The sequence below is a fragment of the Podarcis melisellensis genome, assembly GCF_964234715.1.
Source record: "Podarcis melisellensis genome assembly, chromosome: 13".
In the NCBI taxonomy this organism is placed as follows: Eukaryota; Metazoa; Chordata; class Lepidosauria; order Squamata; family Lacertidae; genus Podarcis; species Podarcis melisellensis.
In genome coordinates this window covers 28,988,618-29,009,503 of record NC_138545.1, presented here as the reverse complement: position 1 = coordinate 29,009,503, position 20,886 = coordinate 28,988,618, and the positions used below count along the sequence as shown (strand labels likewise).

At 47.4% G+C, this 20,886-nt stretch overlaps 1 protein-coding gene across 3 annotated transcripts in view; it reads right to left on the bottom strand.

Moving 5' to 3' along the window:
* Positions 1-20,886, bottom strand: part of GRB7 (growth factor receptor bound protein 7) — a 78,068-nt gene that overhangs the window by 37,734 nt on the left and 19,448 nt on the right. The window contains exon 1 of one of the 3 annotated variants that reach the window (XM_081886282.1): positions 15,550-15,725. The exons of the other annotated variants lie outside the window; for them this stretch is intronic. The gene's annotated coding sequence lies outside the window, so the exon portion shown is untranslated. Of the gene's footprint in view, positions 1-15,549; positions 15,726-20,886 lie in introns of those variants that run through there. 3 annotated transcript variants of the gene reach the window in all.

Below are 20,886 nucleotides of genomic sequence, written 5' to 3'. Positions count from 1 at the left end.
GTTGCAGTCCAGACACTCATTTCACTGATTCCCTCCCACTTGCCACTGTCTGAATGGCAAAAGGTTTCAGTCCTCATGCCTATGTGTAGTAATGCTTAGAGTGTAGGATGAGGGGAAAGACCTGCATTCAAAGCCCCACTCGGCTGTGAAGCTCACGGGGCAATCTTGGGCCAGTCATTGTCCTTCAGCCTAATCCACCTCAGAGGATTAGAGCAGCGCTCACTGGGTATATCAGGGACAGGGAACCTTAGGCTTGCAGACCAAGCTTGGCCCACCAGGCCTCCTCATTTAGCCCATGAGGACATTTTGGGGAAGCCACACCCACCTGCCCTACACCTGGGGTCATACCCGATGTCAGTGGTGGGGTGGGTAAGGACAGGGCCTTGATGGAGCAATTGGGAGCTTAAAGTGAGCTTCTTCTCATTCCTTTGCTTGAGCACGTGTTGCACAAGGAAGGAAAAGTGCTCTCCATTCAAGGGAAATGTCTTCCTCCTGGCACCGCTCTTTGAACCTCCAAAAACGTGAAGTTCAAAAAGAAGCATGGGGCTGGTGGAAAACCTATAGTGAACAGTCGCATGTTGCTCCTTACACCTCCAGTTTCCGAAGGGACTGCTTGCAAAGGGTTCTGTTCTTAAACAGCCCCATGCTGCGCACTTATCTGTCTTAAGAGACAACAGAGTGCACCTCCAGGGGTGAAGTCAAATCGCTGCATTAGCAGCACCGAAGTGAACTCCCCTGGCACAAGCCTGGGCACTGGATATGGAGGGCCTGTGCTGCCCAGACGACAAGGGACCCTCTCAGCCTCACTAATGTGATCCAAAGGAAAGAAGAGCAAATCCTGCAGGAGTTGCTGGAAGGAGGCCTACGAGGCGCCATCCAACCGTCTTGGGGACACTTCTTAGCCTTTACTTCTCCCACAAGGCAGCGGAGGTTTTCCTTCTCCTAGATGGGCTACCTTCCCAGGTTGATGAGCCCCATCTGGGGGGTCCTTCAAATTGTAGCATCGCCAGAGATTAAAAACTGGCTCTATGAGAGGGTCTGTGGAGAAGCAGATATTTGGGGCCTCCCATTTAGGGCTTTAAACACTGTTAGCACCTTGAATTGGAACCAGACACGAGCTGGCAATTAATTGTCATTATAAATCAAGTTCAAATTACAGTATGTTAGGGGGGAGATTGTCTAGAATTTGAGTAGGAAGCTGGGCTAAATGGGGATTTCCCTTTGCTTTCAACCCTGGTGTTTCTCTTGGTGTTGAATCTGCATTAAAGACACTCACTGTGCAGCCAACCTACTTTGGTTATCAGCTCTGTTTACTTCCTTGTCCTGTTTCTACAACACACGCTAGTGATTTCTCAAACTGTGTGTGGTAAGGAAGAGCGGGAAAATGCACACCAGTCTCCCCTGGCATGAACCCAAAGGTAAGTGAGTTACTATCAACTCTCCTTCTAAGCTGAAAGTGGATGAGCAACATACCATGGGCAGGAATAGCCAGTGTGGTGTTCCTCTAGATCAGTGTTTCTCAACCTGTGGGTCCCCAGATGTTGTTGGACTACAACTCCCATCATTCCTAGCCAGCATGATCTGTGGTCAGGGATGATGGGAGTTGTAGTCTAACAACATCTGGGGACCCACACATTGGGAACCGCTGCTCTAGATGCTATTGGACTACAACTCCCATCAGCCCCAGCCAGCATAGCCAATGGTTGGTGATGATGAGAGTTGTAGTCCAATAACATCTGAGCACAAGAGGAGCCCTGCTGTATCAGACCAAAGAGCGATCCAATCTCACACTGGCAAACCAGAGGCCCCAATCAGGGACACGAATACAACAGCACTCTCTTGCTCATGATCCCCAGTAACTGGTGCTCAAGAGATATATTGCTTCTGACACTGGAGGTGATTTAGCCATTATGACAACTAATCATCGATGGTCATGAATGTGTCTAATCCCTGGCCATCATTACATCTTGATGTTACGGCAGTGAATTCCATCATTTAACGTGCACTGTGGAGGAGCACATTCCCTTTTGTCTCTCTCCTGAATCTCGTGCTGTTCAGCTTCATTGGAAGACCCCGGGGTTCTGGTATTAGGAGAGAGGGAGACCATTTGTGAAGGCACCACCCGGGCCATCCCTGCTGTAGGACCTCTGATGACATAAGAGCAGAAGAAGAGCCTGCCGGATTGGGCCAATGGCCCGTCAAGTCCAGCATCCTGTTCCCACAGCGGCTAACCAGATGCCTTTGGGAAACCGGCAAGTAGGTGAGCACAGGAGCCCTCTGCTCACCTGCGATTTTCATTCAGAGGCATGATGTCTCTGACAGTGGAGGCAGAGCATAGCCATTGATTGGGGGGGGTGTTACTGAGTCTGGCCTGGATTTCTCTCCCACCCCGTGTGCCAACTCTGGCAAGTGGGCAGGACCACCCACCTGTCAATCATCTGTCCTCATAATTATGCCAGGCATCAAACACCTGTCAAAGTTCAGAGGGGGTCGCTGCAACCCCTGATGAGCCTCCTTTGAAGATATAATTCTGTGCCAATCAGCCAATTGCCACGGCTACCGCGGCATCAAAGAGGCTCCCTGTAACTTCCGTTCAGCCTCTTCGGAGTTCCCAGCAAAGGTGAAAATGCTCCTAAAAACAGAGCATTTTTCTTTTCCTTCTGCGGGAAAAGCCAGTTTGTATTCCAAGTACTTTCTCCAGTGCTTTGAATACAAACTGCTTCCTCTGGAAAGAAAGAAATAAAGAAAAAATTCCATTATGTCACATTTAGAGCAGATGGGTGTGGCTTGGCCACAATGGTATTGGCAGGCCTAATGAGGTCCACAGCCTGAGGGTGCCCACCCATTTGAAGAGGACTCCCCAGGTTTGCAATGCAAAGTTGCTTTAAAGAGGTGCAAGCTTTATTAATTCATTCTAGCCTCTGGTTATGGCTTGCAACGAGTAGTTCTTTGTGGTACTGTAAAACTAAAATGGAATTCATGCCCCCTACTGAGTTGCCTAGGATTTTTCACCAGGGAGAAAAGCGTAATAAAAACTTCAGTGTAATCTGAAAGACTATGTATGCCTTAGCCAATATCTGTTGACACAATGACAAGGATGACATCTAGACTGTATTTCATTTTTGCACTGTGCGGTTTATCAGAATAAGTTATTACGACTCTTACTTTAGGGAATCCAAGGAAGCATAGCACTCGGAGGAGCCTCCATGCAGAATTCCCAAGGAGAGGACTTTCTGTCGCCCTGTCTCACCCCAGTGGAGCACACCGGTGCCTGCCATGGCAATAAATGCTCAATAAACACACAAGACGTAACCAGCTGTACTTTTGAATAAATAAGGTATACTATTCATTTTATCAAATGGTAGATTTCAATGGAAGTCTCATAAAGTTCAACAGTTCATGCATAAGGTCCATACATGTATAAGTGTCTATTCCACCTGTCTGGTTGCAGCCACTACTATGATATAAGTTATAAGATCCACTATCCTGTAATATTACAGGATACAGTGTGTATCTGAAGAAGTGTGCATGCACACGAAAGCTCATACCAAGAACTAACTTAGTTGGTCTTTAAGGTGCTACTGGAAGGAATTTTTTTTGTTTTGACTATGGCAGACCAACACGGCTACCTATCTGTAACTGTAATATTACATATAAGCCTGTACTACTGATGAAGCCTAGGATGGCAAAACAAGGCTAATATTCCAGAAATCCTTGTCATAGACTCTGGAAAGGATTCTGTGGAACTGTAACAACCCTTCATGCGGATTATTGAACTCTATGAACAGACACGTGGAATAGACACTTATACATGTATGGACCTTATGCATGAACTGACTAGAGAATGAACTGATCCACTGGGTCTTCTGCTTTTTTCTTGAACTTTATGAGACTTCCGCTGAAATCTACAATTTGATACAACGAATAGTATACCTTATTTATTCAAAAGTACAGCCGGTTACGTCTTGGGTGTTTATTGAGTATGTTTCACGTAACCATAGGTTTGTTGTTGTTGTGCTAATTGCAATAAATGCAGCTGCTCAGGGTGGGGAAGCTGGCAACAGAGCAGCGCCCGAGTCAGAAACTGGGCTGAGGCAATGCAAGGGTCACGTTCAAGCACTGACATAGCGGAGCAAGTTGAGATACCCGCACCAGGAGCCTGGCACTGGATCTGAGCTCAGCAGCTAAGCTGAGCCCAGCACATCAGTTGCCCTTTCACCGGCTCTCCCTATATTAGCAAAAAAAAAGGAGGGAGGGAGGGAAATATCATCAGGGTTTGTGGCATAACCCAGACAGGGGAAAGAGATAGAGTAACAGAGGGTCAAAGTTCTTCTGAGATTAGGCACAAGTTGCAAGCGTAGCACAAATGCCCCATAGGGTGAAGCACAGAGGAGAAGACAGAGGGAAGAGAGGAAGAGGAGAAGATAACCACAACTGAATAAATAATATAACTGAATAAATAATATAACCACATGCACCCCTAAATTTTTATCTTATTAATCTTGCCTCTTGTTCATTCTTCCTCTGCTAAAATTTACACGGTAAGCCTTCAGTCTGGATAGCTCAGTTGGTCAGAGAGTGGTGCTGATAATGTCAAGGTTTCAGGTTCAAGCCCTGTACGGGACAGCTGTGTGTTCCTGCGACGAAAATCAACACAAACCAGAATCACGATGCATCTGCTGGAAAAGTGACTGGGGTGTAGTGCGGGTTGACGGCACCCGGGGCAGGAAAAGTGCTGTGTCCCCCCTGGTGGACTGGGCAGTAGTCAGTCCCTTTGCTGGCCAGCACCTATTATTATTATTATTATTATTATTATTATTATTATTATTATTATTATTAACAACAACAACAACAATAATAATATTAACAACAACAACAACAATAATAATTTATTATTTATTCCCCACCCATCTGGCTGGGTTTCCCCAAAGGGTTTCCAACAAAGATTAAAAAGACATTAAAATGTCACACATTGAAAACTTCCCTAAACGGAGCTGCCCTCAGATGTCTTCTAAAAGTCAGGTAGTTGTTTATTTCCTTGACAGCTGATGGGAGGGCGTTCCACAGGGCGGAGGCCACTTCTGAGAAGGCCCTATGCCTGGTTCCCTGTAGCTTTGCTTCTCGCAATGAGGGAACCACCAGAAGACCCTCGGAGCTGGACCTCAGTGTCCGGGCTGAACGATGGGAGTGGAGACACTCCTTCAGGTATAATGCGAGGGAGTCTCTTTTTGCAACGTAGCCCCAACCTGGGAGCAGAGATAAGGCAGAAAAACGCAAAGCCAGGAGCACTGCTTTGTCACGTCGCCCTCCTGTCCTGGCAGTGAGGCGCTCTGGGCAATGCACGTGGCTACAGCAGTGCTTTCCCGCCTTCCTCTTCCTCCCACCCTCCCCCCTCTCCTCTTTGGCTGGCTCAGGGGTGGGGTATGCACGGGTGTTTCTTCACTGGCCAAGAGGAGAAGGGGGAGCCACCACCACCACCCCAGCCCTGAAGGCCTGGCCCGGGCACAGCCTGCCTCCCCGTGGCTCTGGCCTTGATGAGGGAGCTTGTCACGAGGGCGCCTGGTTGCACCCCCTCATAAATGTGCGCCCAGGGGCATGCCCCCCGGCCCCCCACGCTACACCACTGGATAGTGTTGACTGTGAAGTCGAGTAGATTAAAGTCTTTCCGCCTGTCACCATGGGTTGATGGAGGAATTATGGTATGATTCGATCTGTTAACATACGAAACCAAACCAAATGGTGTCAAAGTCTTCTTTCTTTCTTTTCCTTTTTTTACCTTCCAATGCCTTCAGTTTTCCAGTGAAAGCGACTTGCATGGTGTGCCACTTTCCAATGTGCACTGCATTTTGTTTATCAGCTGCTGAGAGTGCGCTTGCCACACAGGAGTGCTGCCACTGCTGCCGCCACATCCCACATTCTGGTGGACGAAGCTACGCAAGGGATACTGGAAGTCTGATTTCTCTGAGGCCCAGTTCACACCTGCAGAGCCCTCGCTCGTTGACAAGTGAGGATTTGCTTTGCGAGCGCAGATAATATTCTGCTGAGGGAACTCTGCTATCTCCAGGTGCCAACTCATGCGCAAAATATTCAAACTCCACAGAGGCAGTTCACACATTCCACGGAGCGGTCAGCAATGTTTACGTATGAACCAGCCCTCGAGATGCTAATTATAGACGAGACTCTGGATCCTGTCTCATGAAGCTGCCAAACCTCCAAGCAAGAATTCTCTTCTTAGGGGGAGGGTTTCTTTCTGAAGATGCAGATGGGAAGTGCGGCAGTTGTGCCTCGCTCTCAGTAATTATATTCCCAAAGGTATCATCCATTTCTCATGGCTGGCTTCGTCTGCAGAGGGACTTCTGTAACATGAATCCGATCAGGACAGGCCTAAGTATCTGTAATCTAATTAACATAATGTTTGGAACTACCAGCTTTTGGTCTAAATGGCAGCGGATGTCGTGGAACAACAACCTGGTTGTGTAAATGCAGTGGCTTCCCCCCCCCCCTTAAAAAAGTATTTATTTCCTCTGAGTCCCAAGATTATAGTGGGGCAGTTGTGTCTGGCAATGGCAGGAAACAAAGCTAAGGGCATAGCTACAAGACAAACAGATTCAACAGAACTGCCCTTTCCCTAGGGAACCAGAGATCTGGGTGGGGAGTGGGGGGTGGCGACTTAAAGAGTTTTCTAACAGAGAATATTCTGCAACCTCACCAAACTGAAGTTCCCAGGCTCCTTCAAACTGGCATAAAACCAATATAGGTTTGCAGTTCAGGTATACCAGACCTCTGGCAGCTTTAAAAACAATCTACTGCAAGATAAGCTTTCATCTGAAAGCAAGACTAAGGGTGCAGTTCAAGACAAGCTTATTTTGGAGTGCCATTAGTATTTGCTTCCAAGGATAGGCCTGCATTGTCTCCATACCATAAGCTTATCACAGTGGGAAGGCAGGAAGCTGCCGCCCACACAGAAACCTTGCCAGAGTCAACGTCCCTGGCGATGGAATGTGGCAAAAAGGCCGTCCTGGCTAAACATCTGGATTATGCAGGCATCCATGCTGCACTGCCTTTCCAGGCCTTCCTAACTCTTGCTCCACTTTCTGATTGGAGTGGACATTCAAAATAGAGACTAGCAAATGCCTATAGCGAGGCAAGAACTGCCTGTGGGAAACCGTGCAGGGGGACTTTATACAAGTTAGAGCTGCTATGCGTCCAGATTTTCCCAGACATTACTGGGATTTTGAAGGCAGAATTGACGTCCGGGGGTGTTCCAAAAGGTGGCACTTCATCCTGGAACTTTGTTGTTGTTTAGTCATGCCCGACTCTTCGTGACCCCATGGACCAGAGAACACCAGGCACTCCTGTCTTCCACTGCCTCCCGCAGTTTGGTCAAACTCATGCTGGTGGCTTTGAGAGCACTGTCCAACCATCTTGTCCTCTGTCTTCCCCTTCTTGTGCCCTCCATCTTTCCCAACATCAGGGTCTTTTCCAGGGAGTCTTCTCTTCTCATGAGGTGGCCAAAGTACTGGAGCCTCAGCTTCAGGATCTGACCTTCCAGTGAGCACTCAGGGCTGATTTCCTTAAGAATGGAGAGGTTTGATCTTGCAGTCCATGGGACTCTCAAGAGTCTCCTCCAGCACCATAATTCAAAAGCATCAATTCTTCGTCCTGGATCTTAGGCAAGTCATTTTTGTAAAGTTCAACAACTTTCGGGGTCTCCTGGTTTTTCTTTCATTTTTTGAGATATGGCAACCCGACACATGTTCACTCCCCGCCCCTTTCTTTTAAGCCATGAATTGCTACTGTAGGTATGTGTGTACATGCAGGCTACTTTAAAAAGCAAGGCTGGCCACTAATCTTTGTTGGATGAAAGCAGTCTATACCTTTGTGCAGTGCTATTTTTATAGAAAAAGAGGTGCCAGGGCTCGCCACGAATGCCTCCCTTGTACTCTTAGGATGGCAATGGCGCCTACCTGCAAGGTGCCGGAACTGGGTTCCAGTGAGTTCCAGCTGAAAGAAAGCCCTGCCCATACGCACGTATTCAGCGCAGGGTGCACTGAGAGACCTGCAGAAAGCAGCTCTGCTAAATGTCTGGTTTGGAAAATGAAGTTGACCATTGATTGTGAAGCTTAATCATTCATTATTATTTGTGATCTTTCCTCTGCGTATGTGTCTATGTGGCATGCTTTCCTTTCCAGCACACTACGCATCTCAGGTCAGCAGCCTCTCCACCCCACACCCGCCGTGTGGGGGGTGGGGACTTTGTCTCATGTAAAGATTCCAGGGCTTTACTAAGAGCTCAGGGCAGGAGAAAAGGGAACGTCCTTTGGAGTGCTCCTATGCCTGGCTGGAGCTGATGACACCTTTTCGAAAAGGTAACGGTGCAGTCACAACACGATCTCCAGGGCAATATGTTTTTAAGGACTCCCGTGTGGACAGCAGTTTAATCTAAGTTTGGGTGAATCGCAACAAAACCACGATACTAAGATTTTGGGTACTGGGAGTGGCATCCAAAGGCATTAAAGCATTCAACAGAAAATAAATATTCAGCCATACAGTATGTATTTGAGTTAATGTTGTTTCCTAAGCTTGACAACAATTGTGGTTGCACTGTTGCTGGAAATGTCTCCTTCCTTCTCTGCCCTCTCTAAGCACAGCAACGTGTAGTTTATTTTTATTTATAAACACATATATTGCACACTTGCTCCAAGGAACTCTGAGTGATGTGCAGCCATTATAAATTTACAACAACATTCTAAAGCTACATACAACCCTATCTGCTTACCTGGGAGCCCCATTGACCTCTAAAGGTAAAGGACCCCTGGACGGTTAAGTCCAGACAAAGGCGACTACGGGGTTGTGGTGCTCATCTCGCTCTTCAGTCCAAGGGAGCCAGCGTTTGTCCACAAACAACGTTCCGGGTCATGTGGCCAGCGCCAGCATCACTAAACCGCTTCTGGTGCAATGGAACACCATGACGGAAGCCAGAGCATACGGAAACGCCATTTACCTTCCCACCGCAGCGGTACCTATTTACCTACTAGTACTGATGTGCTTTCGAACTGCTAGGTTGGCAGGAGCTGGGACAGAGCAACAGGAGCTCACCCCGTCACAGGGATTCAAACTGCCAACCTTCCGATCCACAAGCCCAAGAGGCTGAGTGGTTTAGACCACAATGCCACCCGCGTCCGTATGTAGCCATGAACTGTAAAATAAGCTGGGCCGAGAGACAGTTATCGGCTCGAGTTTAGCCAAAAGAGCTTCCTGGCTGAGGTAGGCTTTAAACTGATCCAGGATTAAATGAAACAACTGCTGGTCTTCCATTTAGATGCCTCTTCCATTCTGGCTATGCTAACAAGGCTATGATCAATTCCCTATTGTTTTTTCTTAATGGCATCTCTAATAAAACCCAAATGAGTCCAATGGGAGGGCAACAACCATCACTACCACCGTATTATTCATCTTAAGGTCATTACCACAATAAACAAAGATTATAAAGAAGCAATGGAATGCCTTATTGGCAGTTTTAAAACCATCCCACTGGATTTTGAGAGGACAGGTTTGAAATGCCAAGGCCACAAGGCCCTTTGGCAGGGCAGAAGGAACAAAAAGTGGCTTTGACCTATGAGACTCTTCATGGCTCAGGACTCACACACTCAGAGCTGGACAACACAACCTTTAAGAGCAACTGTGCGCACACGCTGCTGGCTGGGACATCCGAATGCCTGGCTCAAATGGCAAGGACGCACATAGAGGCGTCCTTGCTGGTTTCCCCATAACTGCACAGCTCCCTACTTCTGGATTACTCCCTCTAGGCCGGTGTTGCTAACTCAGGCAGAGTTGACAGGAATTAACACTGGAACCTTGTGGCTTATCAAAAGCCATAATCTTTAAATCATTAAAAAAAAAAATCAGTTCCACAATGATTTTACAAACCCGCACCAGAACCTATCCTAATGGCATTTTTACAAGCTTGCAATTTTTGCTCCCTCTCTCTTTTTAATATACCTCTGCTAAAGAATCCAGATATCCTTCCAAGTCCATGCTCCAGTTAATATGTTTAAAGTTTAACCCAACCCCACCATGACAGACAGCTTACAAGGCCACGGCAGAGGCCAACCACTCGGGAACCACTTCGGAAAGAACGGCCTCCTTTGTCAGGCAGTCCTCAGTGACTTCAGATCAATCTGCTACGTGCTCTGTCTTAACTAATTAAACTTGACGGCGGGAGCTGGGTTCCACCTGGGTTTTCTTTTATTAACTGAACACTCTGTACCTCTCCCAATCATCACCGTGTCCTTCTAAAACTGGCCAGCGGCCAACTGGCAGCCCACAGGCTGGATCCTGGCAACCACGTTCAGTCAAAATGTAGGCGAGAATGCCTCTCTGCGTCTGGGCGATTCCTTCATCACCGAAGGAAAACCGGTCCTTGCGCATCTAAGACTAAGGCAGAATTTGCACCGTTTAAGAAGCGCAGTTGCCCCATGTTTTGCCCCACAGAGCTGCTGTGGGAGAACGGGGAGCATTTGCAAGGGAAGGATTTGTAGCCAGGAGAGGCGTTGCTTCAGTAAACATGCCCCGCTTCCAGCCTCGCCCACCTCTGTGCTCTTTGGGCAAAGGGGCATTTGGAGAGGGTCAAACAGACCCATTCTGCCAGCTGGTCCTCTTGCACAAATGCCTCCCAAACCGCTTTGGGGACACACGCTCGCCAAAGGAACATGCAGTTCTGCCCTAAGGCCCGAAGCATGACACAGAAATGTGTGTAAGAACGTGGAAAAAGGCTTTTTGAAAGGTGGGCTTTGTGAGAGAGAGAAGGAGACGAGCCGCTATGAGAGGGGGAACGAAGAACGGGTAGATTGGGAGGGAGTGAACAACTCGCCACACTTGCTGTTGCTCTTCTCCAAATCATGCCGCCTTGACCCCTCCCCCCCCCCACAACAGGGCTAAAAGTGCATGCCTCTAATGTGTCAGGCTGCCAGGTCTTCTGAGATGCGGTGTGTGGAGTTTTGGGGTTGCTCCTTCTGGAGTAGAGGTGGGAGCCAAGAAGTACTTGGTGATTCATTTGAGTAAGTAAGTGTTTCTTCAGGGCAAGACTATCAGCCACTTTCCAATGGGTCTTAAAATATATATTATGTCCCCTTTTAATGACGCCTTCCTTCCTTTCAGTCACTCCCCCTCCTGCGCAGAAAGGGATCTGGGTGAATATATTCGAAAGAGGGCACGAGGTTTAAACTTTAAAATGGAAACGGGCTCAATGAAAGACAGCTTGCCCCCCCATTGTTCTCCAAATCCCCTCTCTTCCCATGAGGAAGGGTGGATGTCTACTGGGGAAAGGGACTTTTCTGCAGCAGCCTCTCAGCTCTGAAATACCAGCCCCCAAAAGGCCTGCCTGGCACCTACTTTAATGTATTTCTGTTGCCAGGTTTTCCAGGCCTTTTAAAGAATGCTATAACATTTGGCCACACCAGGAGAAGAGAATACTTTGGCCACATCATGAGAAGAGAAGACTCCCTGGAAAAGACCCTGATGTTGGGAAAGATGGAGGGCACAAGGAGAAGGGGACGAGAGAGGACGAGATGGTTGGATAGTGTTCTCGAAGCTACCAGCATGAGTTTGACCAAACTGCGGGAGGCAGTGGAAAACAGGAGTGCCTGGCGTACTCTGGTCCATGGGGTCACGAAGAGTCAGACACGACTAAACGACTAAACAACAACATAACATTTCATATTTTTTTATTCTCTCTCTCTCTCTCTGTGTGTGCATGTGTATGTGTGTGTGTACACACCCACACACCCACACACAAACACACCCACACACACACACCACTGCTCTCTCTTTCAATTGATCTGGTCCTGCGCCTTTATCTCCCTTTCCACTTTAATTGGTTATTTAGATGTTGTTGCTGTTGGGGTTTCGTTTTCTTTAACGGTAATGAGATTATTATGTTTACGTTGGAAGCCACCCAAGGAACTTTCGTTAGAGGGCCTTGTAAAAAATAACGAATATTAATCCTTATTTTTGGCTTCACGCTTTGAAATTTAACTCCACCCCTGGGAGGGGGGCTAGAACCCTACAATGCCGGGCGAATCCTCAGATTGGGCAACCCTAGACGCACTTGGATCCCCAGTTAGGAAGGAAAGCATGGGGAGTGTGTGGTGGTGAGGGGATCTGGAATGAAGAAGCAGCTCTTTTACTCTCAAATCACCTCCACCTCTGCTGATGGATCTTCTCTGGAAAGGAATGGGTGGGAGGAAGCAGGTGGGATTTGGTTAGTTGTGTTTATGTGTTACACTTGCTTGGGCCCTAAGAAGCAGGACAGCCAAACCACAGGCTGCAATCTGCAGGCAAAATCAGGCCAACAGAGAATCTTGGAACCAAACTTGAAATTGTATCACACCCTATATATAAATCCATGTCGGCCTGTCACATGCCCCGCCACCCAGGGTGATAAACAAAAGAATCTCAACTCTGGTAGTCCGCTCCCCACCCCACTTTCATGCACCATTTCTGAATTCCACCATGTAGGTTCTCAGGTGGCAATACATGCAAGATCACACATGCCTCTTGCTCCAGATTGGGTAATGCAGACCTACTACTACTACCCCCCACTCCTTACATGCTCCCAACCATGAATATGGATTGAAGACCTTCATTCCCTTATAAGCTGTCATTTGTTTGACATCTCCTCTGCCTTCCTGCATGACGAAAAGGCTACCTTGTTATCAGCTCTTTATCCACCATCCTGATTGTTGAGTGTCTACTCAATGCAGCAAGTCTTGGCAGACGGAGATCAGCAAGGGCTTCAGGCTCCCGATTGTTTAACGGCAACAAAAAGCCTTCTATTTAGTCTTCCCACCAACCCCACCTAATGAAGTCGGTAGAATTCTTGACCTGCAGTAACTCAGATGTAGATGATGATTTGGGGTATCTGCATATGCAGATCATTCCACTTTATGGCTCCTGGGGTGCTGCATGCAATTGGCTCTCTGCCACCATTTTGCACCTGGCTTCGATTGGCGTTGCAGTACAAAAAAATGATATATATTTTTAAAAAGTATTTCCTGCCACCCTTGAATCTGCCAGTGCCTATGGCAGAGTGGAAAAAGGGTGGCTAATTCACCTGTGCAGGGCTGGATTTAGGTTTGATGAGGCCCTAAGTTACTGAAGGTAATGGGGCCCTTTATATGTCCAGCTGTCCTTTGTCAACAACAAATTGTCGCTTTTTTGTGTTGAAGATATGCTATATGGTAATTTATGGACCTAATAGGTATCTAAAGCCATTTGCACATAACAAAATATGTATTTTATCAAAGTAATTGTTGAACTGAAATACAATTAAGAAGAAGTATATTAATACAGTGGTACCTCGGGTTACATACGCTTCAGGTTACAGCCTCCGCTAACCCAGGAATAGTACCTCGGGTTAAGAACTTTGCTTCAGGATGAGAACAGAAATTGTGCTCTGGCAGCGCGGCAGCAGCAGGAGGCCCCATACGCTAACTGTTCAGTTTCAGGTTAAGAACAGTTTCAGGTTAAGAACGGACCTCTGGAACGAGTTAAGTACTTAAGCCGAGGTACCAGTGTAGAGAAATACAATTAAGAAGAAGTATATTGGGGGGGGCAAGAGAATGGGGCCCTAAGTTATAGCTTGTTTAGCTTGTATGTAAATCCAGCACTGCTTATGTGCAGCCAAATCAGGAACCTTATTTATTCTAGCTAGCCAAGGCGTGGGAAACCGTTTTTAGACGAGGGGCCATGTAATCTAATAGGGAACCTTCCGGGGGCCACATACTAGTGGTGGGCAGAGTCAGAGAAAAAAGCGAGTAAAGCGAGAAATGGATGTGTCTTTTCCCTTTGCAGAGCAGGTTGTACTACACCCATGCGGAAGCCAGAGGTTCATTCACACCCACCTGCAAACACCTCTCCATCCTCTAAACAGTCAATGAAGAGGCATCCTTGCAGCTTAAAGACACGTCAACCAGACAAAAGTACTTCAAGAGGGTTGACAGCAAGGCCTATATGGCCCGGGATGGCTGTGTGGCCTAAGGGGCGTTATGGGGGCTAGACAAAAAGACCTGGAGGGGTTGCATCTGGCTCCTGGATCTGACGTCCACCATCCCTGGACTAGTCACACATACACACGAGGGGGGGGGGATATTTAAACTAAGCAAGGTGGCCAAATCTAGCCTCGTGAAGGCTACTATCCTGCTCCCAGCTGGCAATTTAGAAGCAAGTGTACATCTATTTAGGGACAGCATCTGCAACCATGGGAGCAGGTAGTGGCAGCCCCCTTTTGAGGGTGATCTTGCTCCGGGGCCCCTCTACCCAATATCCCCTTATGAAAGGCAAGCTCTGCTTCAACAGACCAAGTATCCACCCAGGGTGGATCTACACACAGGGGGGGAAACCACGCTGTAAATATGTCAGAAATTAAATTGTTATTACTAAAAAAAAAAACCCACTATGTAAAAGCGCAAAGAATTTTTTTGCTCTCCAGCACCATCTGGTGTTGCATGTTTATACTGCATTCAAAGTGCTGGTGTGTTTTTTGACTAATGTAGCTGAGTCCCAAGTTCAGCATCCTGTTTTGATGTCTACCCAAATACCTCCAGGAAATCTATATGGAGGGCATAAAGACAATAACCATCTCCTGTTGCTTACTCATTCTACCCTCAACTCCAGCAACTGGTAATCAGAAGAAAACTGTTGCTGAACTTGAGGTACACTGTTTCTGGACATTTGGTTGGGTATCATACACAATAGCTATGAATAAACCTCTCCTCCTCCACAGATTTGTCTATATAAAAACACGAAAGTGACTCTCCAGTGAAACTAGTTGCTGAAGTTTGGGAGTTATGCCCGTTGTATTGTTTGCAATCTCGCTCAAAATTTGCCCCAGCTTCTGCTCTAGGAATTGTCCCCCCCCATTTTTAACCCCCCCCCCAAAAACAGAAACATCGAAACCGATTATACTGTGATTTCCCAATCATTTCCTTTTGTTCAGGTCCTCTTTTAATTTCTGCTTCAAGGTAAAGTGGGAAACAGGAAGAGGACTGAACTCTAACGAACACACAGATACAAGTGAAAGGAGAATTTTTTTTAAAGAAAAAAAGTCAAAAGAGCCAGAAACACAGTAATAAATATATATATATTTCAAACTCAGAACAGGCAATCTCTCGCTATATTGAGACAAAAACGCAGAAGTTGCCATAAACATTGGGGGTGGGAGTGGAGCGATCAGCTTCAAAATTAGTATGGTAGACCGTAGATAATAATTAAGAAAGACGTCAAAACCAAAACAGGCAGGAACAAAGAAAGAGACCGGGACGTTGTGGAGATCTCACAATACAACCCACACATGCCGGGAGGCAGCGCCACTTAAGGCAGGGGACTTAGGTCTGAGTACATCTACTCAGGATCAAGCTATAGATGCCTCAAACCGTTTCGTCTCCCCCTCCCAAACTTGTTATCCTCAGTGTGACCCTTTCTGACTCCCAGCGGGAAGAGGAAGTGCAGCCTGCAGAAAGAGGCAGAAAGGAAAGGGAGTCTGCTTACCTGGCCCTGGTGATTTGAGTTTCCGCTGCAGCCTCGACTCTCAGAACTGGGGGATCCTGTTTAGTGAATCCTTTATCTACCTGCCTCCGGAACGGCCACGCCTCCTCCTCTTGACATCACAGCCAGTCAAAACACACACAGACACATATACACAAAACCCAGACCGGGATCGACCGCGCGACGGCAGGTGCACCAAGCCTCCAATTCGCGGCCCCCCCCCCCCCCGGTCACAGCATGCAGAGTTTGATGTTTAACTTTGCCAAACTTTTCCCTCTCCCTTCCCTCCAATCCTCTTGCCTTTGCCTTGTTCTTAAAAAATAAATCAGGCCATGACAATATTCCACGCCACCTCAAACCCTGCCAGCTAGCAAGGGAAGGGCATCTGGTGTTGCTCGTAAGCCTGATAAAACCAGACTTGACAGCTTCGGGAGAGTAGAGATGGAATGGGGGCAGGGAGCAGAGGCTGGAGAAGCAAAGATCGCATTTCGAGCTGGCCTGCCGGCTGCTGATCAGTGCCTTGATGTATATAACCTTCCACAGGGACAAATCCCATGACGGCAACCACCTCAGGTCTACCACTTCATGCTACATACAGCAGCACAGGACTAAAAAAAACAATAATATACTAAGCAGGACTGAGCAGGCGTGTGAGTTCCGCAGTAGGGGGAGGAAGCCAGGGCACAACTCCCTGCCCCTCCTTTCCGTGACCTAAAGAAACTCCAAGCTCTCAAACAACTTGGACTACAAAAACAATTATGCAAGTAGAATGCAAGCAGGGATGTTGTCGGGGGCTGGCCGGATGCAGAGGAGTGGCGGGAGGCACCAGTTGGGGAACCCCCCAAGGGAACCCCCAGGGGAAGAAGGCTCAGAGCCAGGGGACTGGTGGTGGGATGACAATGAATGGTCAGAGAGAGAAGACTTGGGGAGGGGAGGTGTTGGAAGCTAGAAGGGCAACAGGGTTTAGTGAGCAGGAAGAGGCTGTGTGGGAGAGCAATTCAGGCTCTGAAGCTGAAGCAGAGGCTGGAGAAGAAGCTGGGCAAGAGGCAGAGCTGAGACAGGCTGCTGAGGAATCCAGGGAGTCTCTCCCTCCTGCTGCAACCAGCTCCCCTCCCCTCTGGTCTCCTAGAACACGCAAAGAAACGAAAAGAGCAGAGATTGGTTGTGTACAGATGCCGTCTGCAAATCAAATCAAATTTTATTAAACGGTCACAGACCAGATTGACTCGTACAGCTAGTCAGCGAAACATAACACCGGAAAAAAACAAAGGACAGTTTCAATACAAATTAGGCCATAAGAACAATTTAAAATTGGACAACATGAATAAAATTAAGTATGCCGTCTTCGACCTGCTTGGGAAAGACCCTGGAGAGGAGGAGCCTTAGAGAGTGGTGGGAACCGTCAGTCCTCACAAATGCTTCATTGGAGCAAGAACTACTGGGAAGAGTTGCTGGAATCACTAGTCCTGTGCTACTTTGGTTCCTTTGAATAAAGAGTTAACGGCACTGACAGCTTTTTTGGGTGTGGTTTTTTTAATGCTGATCTATGCTTGACTCCGGCTCCTTACAGGGTCTTTCCACGTATGATTATTCCCTTGTTCAACGGACGTTGTGGACTGAGGTCCAATGAGCCTCAGGGATGTTGCAGCTGTGTCACACTTCCACGATGACAGCTCCCCTGCTGTCAAGGAGGGTCTCGCGGAAAGAGAACATTGGTCTGAGGAAGAAGGAAACATTCCCTCCTGACGGAAACATTCCTTGGGAGCTGAAAAGCTATGGTCTCATGAGGAGGATACTTCTGTGGGGTGGGGTAGGATGGAAGGATTCGGGTTGTGGGTGATTTGAACAGTGATAAGGTAGATCGTATGGGACGCAGGTGGTGCTGTGGGTTAAACCACAGAGCCTAGGACTTGCCAATCAGCAGGTCGGCGGTTCGAATCCCCGCAACGGGGTGAGCTCCTGCCAACCTAGCAGTTCAAAAGCATGTCAAAGTGCAAGTAGATAAATAGGTACCACTCCGGCGGGAAGGTAAACAGCGTTTCCGTGTGCTGTTCTGGTTCGCCAGAAGCAGCTTAGTCATGCTGGCCACATGACCCGGAAGCTGTACGCTGGCTCCCTCGGCCAATAAAACGAGATGAGCGCCGCAACCCCAGAGTCGGCCACGACTGGACCTAATGGTCAGGGGTCCCTTTACCTTTACCTAAGGTAGATCGTAGGGTTTTTGATGGGCATACAGACAGCAGGGTGCACTGCCTGCCTGGCGTGAAGATTGCGGTTGATGCACATCACCTACATAGCCTGGTAGATAGTGCTAAGGAGGAGTCAGTGGTCATAGTGCATGCTGGCACCAATGACATGGGGAAATTATTATTATTATTATTTTATATATTAAGTTTGAATACTGCTCTTCATCCATAGATCTCAGGGCGGTTCACGACATAAAATTACAATATGAAAACTGCAAAATGCATAATAACGAGAACAAAAACAAACCAATAAACCCCTCTCCCTCAATGTATCTGAAAGGACGTCAGATGTCAATCAGCCAAAGGCCGGGTTGAAGAGGAAAGTTTTTATCTCGTGGCTAAAAGTGTATAATGAAAGGTGTCTGCTGAACCTCCCTGGAATATAAAACTGCTGGATTGTGCTCCCAGCAATACATTGTTTAACTTATTAATAATTATTATCAAACCTTTATTGTTACTTGAAAACAGTTACGGAACTACAGTGGTACCTCTGGTTGCGAACGGGATCCGTTCCGGAGCCCCGTTCGCAACATAAGCAGAACGCAAGCCACGTCTGCAGGTCGCGATTCACTGCTTCTGCGCATGCGTGTGATGTCATTTTGAGCGCCTGCGCACATGCACAAGTGGCGAAACCCGGAAGTAACCCGTTTCGTTACTTCCGGGTCGCCGCGGGATGTATCCTGAAAGAATGTACCCTGAACTGAACGTAACAAGAGATATGACTGTACAATTAACAAATGAACAGCAACAATTGAATACATTTATTAGGGGATGCCATCAAAAGCCAGTTTTTAAAGATCTTTAAATGTATCTGCCAGGGACCATCCAGCCAAGGCCTCTGGCAACTCTGTGGAGAAACTAGCACGGCTGCATGTAAACAGAGCTGGTCCAGAAGTGAGATGGGAACATTCGTGCCAGAATGTGGATAGCACAACACAGCCCTAAGGTCTTTCTGGAAAGAGTCAGGGCCCAGGGGAACAAACAATCTGGAAAGCACCTGGAGAAGAGGAGAACGCATCTAAGGATGCCTTGCCAAAAGAGAAAATGTTAGGAAGCAGGCAGGGGAGAAGAATACAGCTGCACAGGAAATAATCCTAAGGTTAGTTCAGGAAATTATATCAGAAGGAACTTTGCTCTGGTGAGAAAATTGGGAGTGAGAATGGAAAGTGACTAAATGAGCCACGTGATGATTATCTGGAAGTCTATGAAGTGAAAAATGATTGGCCTCGTTTTACAATTTCTTCTAGCTCAGATTGCAGTAGATGAGAAATGAATGTTCCATGAAAACAGAAGCACAGTCATGTAGCAGATTTCAGTGGCAGGGTGTACCAGACACAGTGAGAAAAGGTTTATCACTGGTATGGGAGAACAGGAAAGGCTGAACCTCGTAAGAACTTTGGCAATCCGTTGATGCTATCGACTCCATCGAGTGGTGTCCAAATCTAAATATACAGAAATAACAAGTGGCAGAGCTCTTCCTACAGGTGGGAGGTTGCCTGGATGTACCTAGATAGAAGCAAAAACCTCCAGCACTGTCTGCTGCCCTTTTCATATGTTATTTCCTAACACATACTGTAAGTGTGATCTGGAGAACAAGCCTTATGAGGAATGGTTGAAAGAGCTGGGTATGCTGAGCCCGGAAAAGAGGAGACTGAGAGGATCTATGAGAGCCATCTTCAAATATCTCAAGAGCTGTCACATGGAATCATAGAATCATAGAGTTGGAAGAGACCACAAGGGCCATTGAGTCCAACTCCCTGCCAAGCAGGAAACACCATCAGAGCACTCCTGACATATGGTTCTCAAGCCTCTGCTTAAAGACCTCCAAAGAAGGAGACTCCACCACACTCCTTGGCAGCAAATTCCACTGTCGAACAGCTCTTACTGTCAGGAAGTTCTTCCTAATGTTTAGGTGGAATCTTCTTTCTTGTAGTTTGGATCCATTGCTCCGTGTCCGCTTCTCTGGAGCAGCAGAAAACAACCGTTCTCCCTCCTCTATGTGACATCCTTTTATATATTTGAACATGGCTATCATATCACCCCTTAACCTTCTCTTCTCCAGGCTAAAAATGCCCAGCTCCCTTAGCCGTTCCTCATAAGGCATCGTTTCCAGGACTTTGACCATTTTGGTTGCCCTCCTCTGGACACGTTCCAGTTTGTCAGTGTCCTTCTTGAACTGTGGTGCCCAGAACTGGACACAGTACTCCAGGTGAGGTCTGACCAGAGCAGAATACAGTGGCACTATTACTTCCCTTGATCTAGATGCTATACTCCTATTGATGCAGCCCAGAATTGCATTGGCTTTTTTAGCTGCAGCGTCACACTGTTGGCTCATGTCAAGTTTGTGGTCAGCAAACCACATGGAAGAGGGAACAAGCTTATTTTCTCCTGCTCTGGAGGGCAGGACTCAAAGCAATGGCTTCAAGTTCTAAGAAAGAAGATTCCGACTAAATGGGGGGGGGGCAATTCTGACAATAAGAGCTTTTCAAGAGTCTCCTTTGAGAGGTGGTGAACTCTCCTTCGTTGGAGGTATTTAAGCAGAGGTTGGATGGCCCTCTGTCATGGATGCTTTAGCTGAGATTCCTCCATTGCAGGGGGTTGGACTAGATGATCCTTGGGATCCCTTCCAACTCTACAATTCCTATGTTCAGGGGCCACCTACCAGTAGCGTGCATGGAAAATGCATGCACATACCATTCTCTCCCAAGCACACATATCAGAAACACAGATGCACACCCTATTCACACACACACACACACACACACACACACACACACACCTCTTATACTCACACAGATCAATTTACTTCCATGCTTTGCTATATGGCAAGGATCCCTTTTTCACTGGGCAGTTGAAAATAATACCTGATAGGGCTGACAAAGCAGAGTGTGCTGGCTCTGTTTCACCAGCCCAGTCGGTTTCCATATTGGCTGTGGAAGAAGTGGTTTAAGTTCCTCAGTGGCCAGTACAGAAGCTAAACCGTCCGGCAAAGCAGCAGTCGTGAGCTTTGCTACATCAACCTAATAGCCTGAGCAGAGACAATGTCGGCTATGTCTTGGAGAGAGTCGGGTGGACTGAACTGAGAGGACTGGCA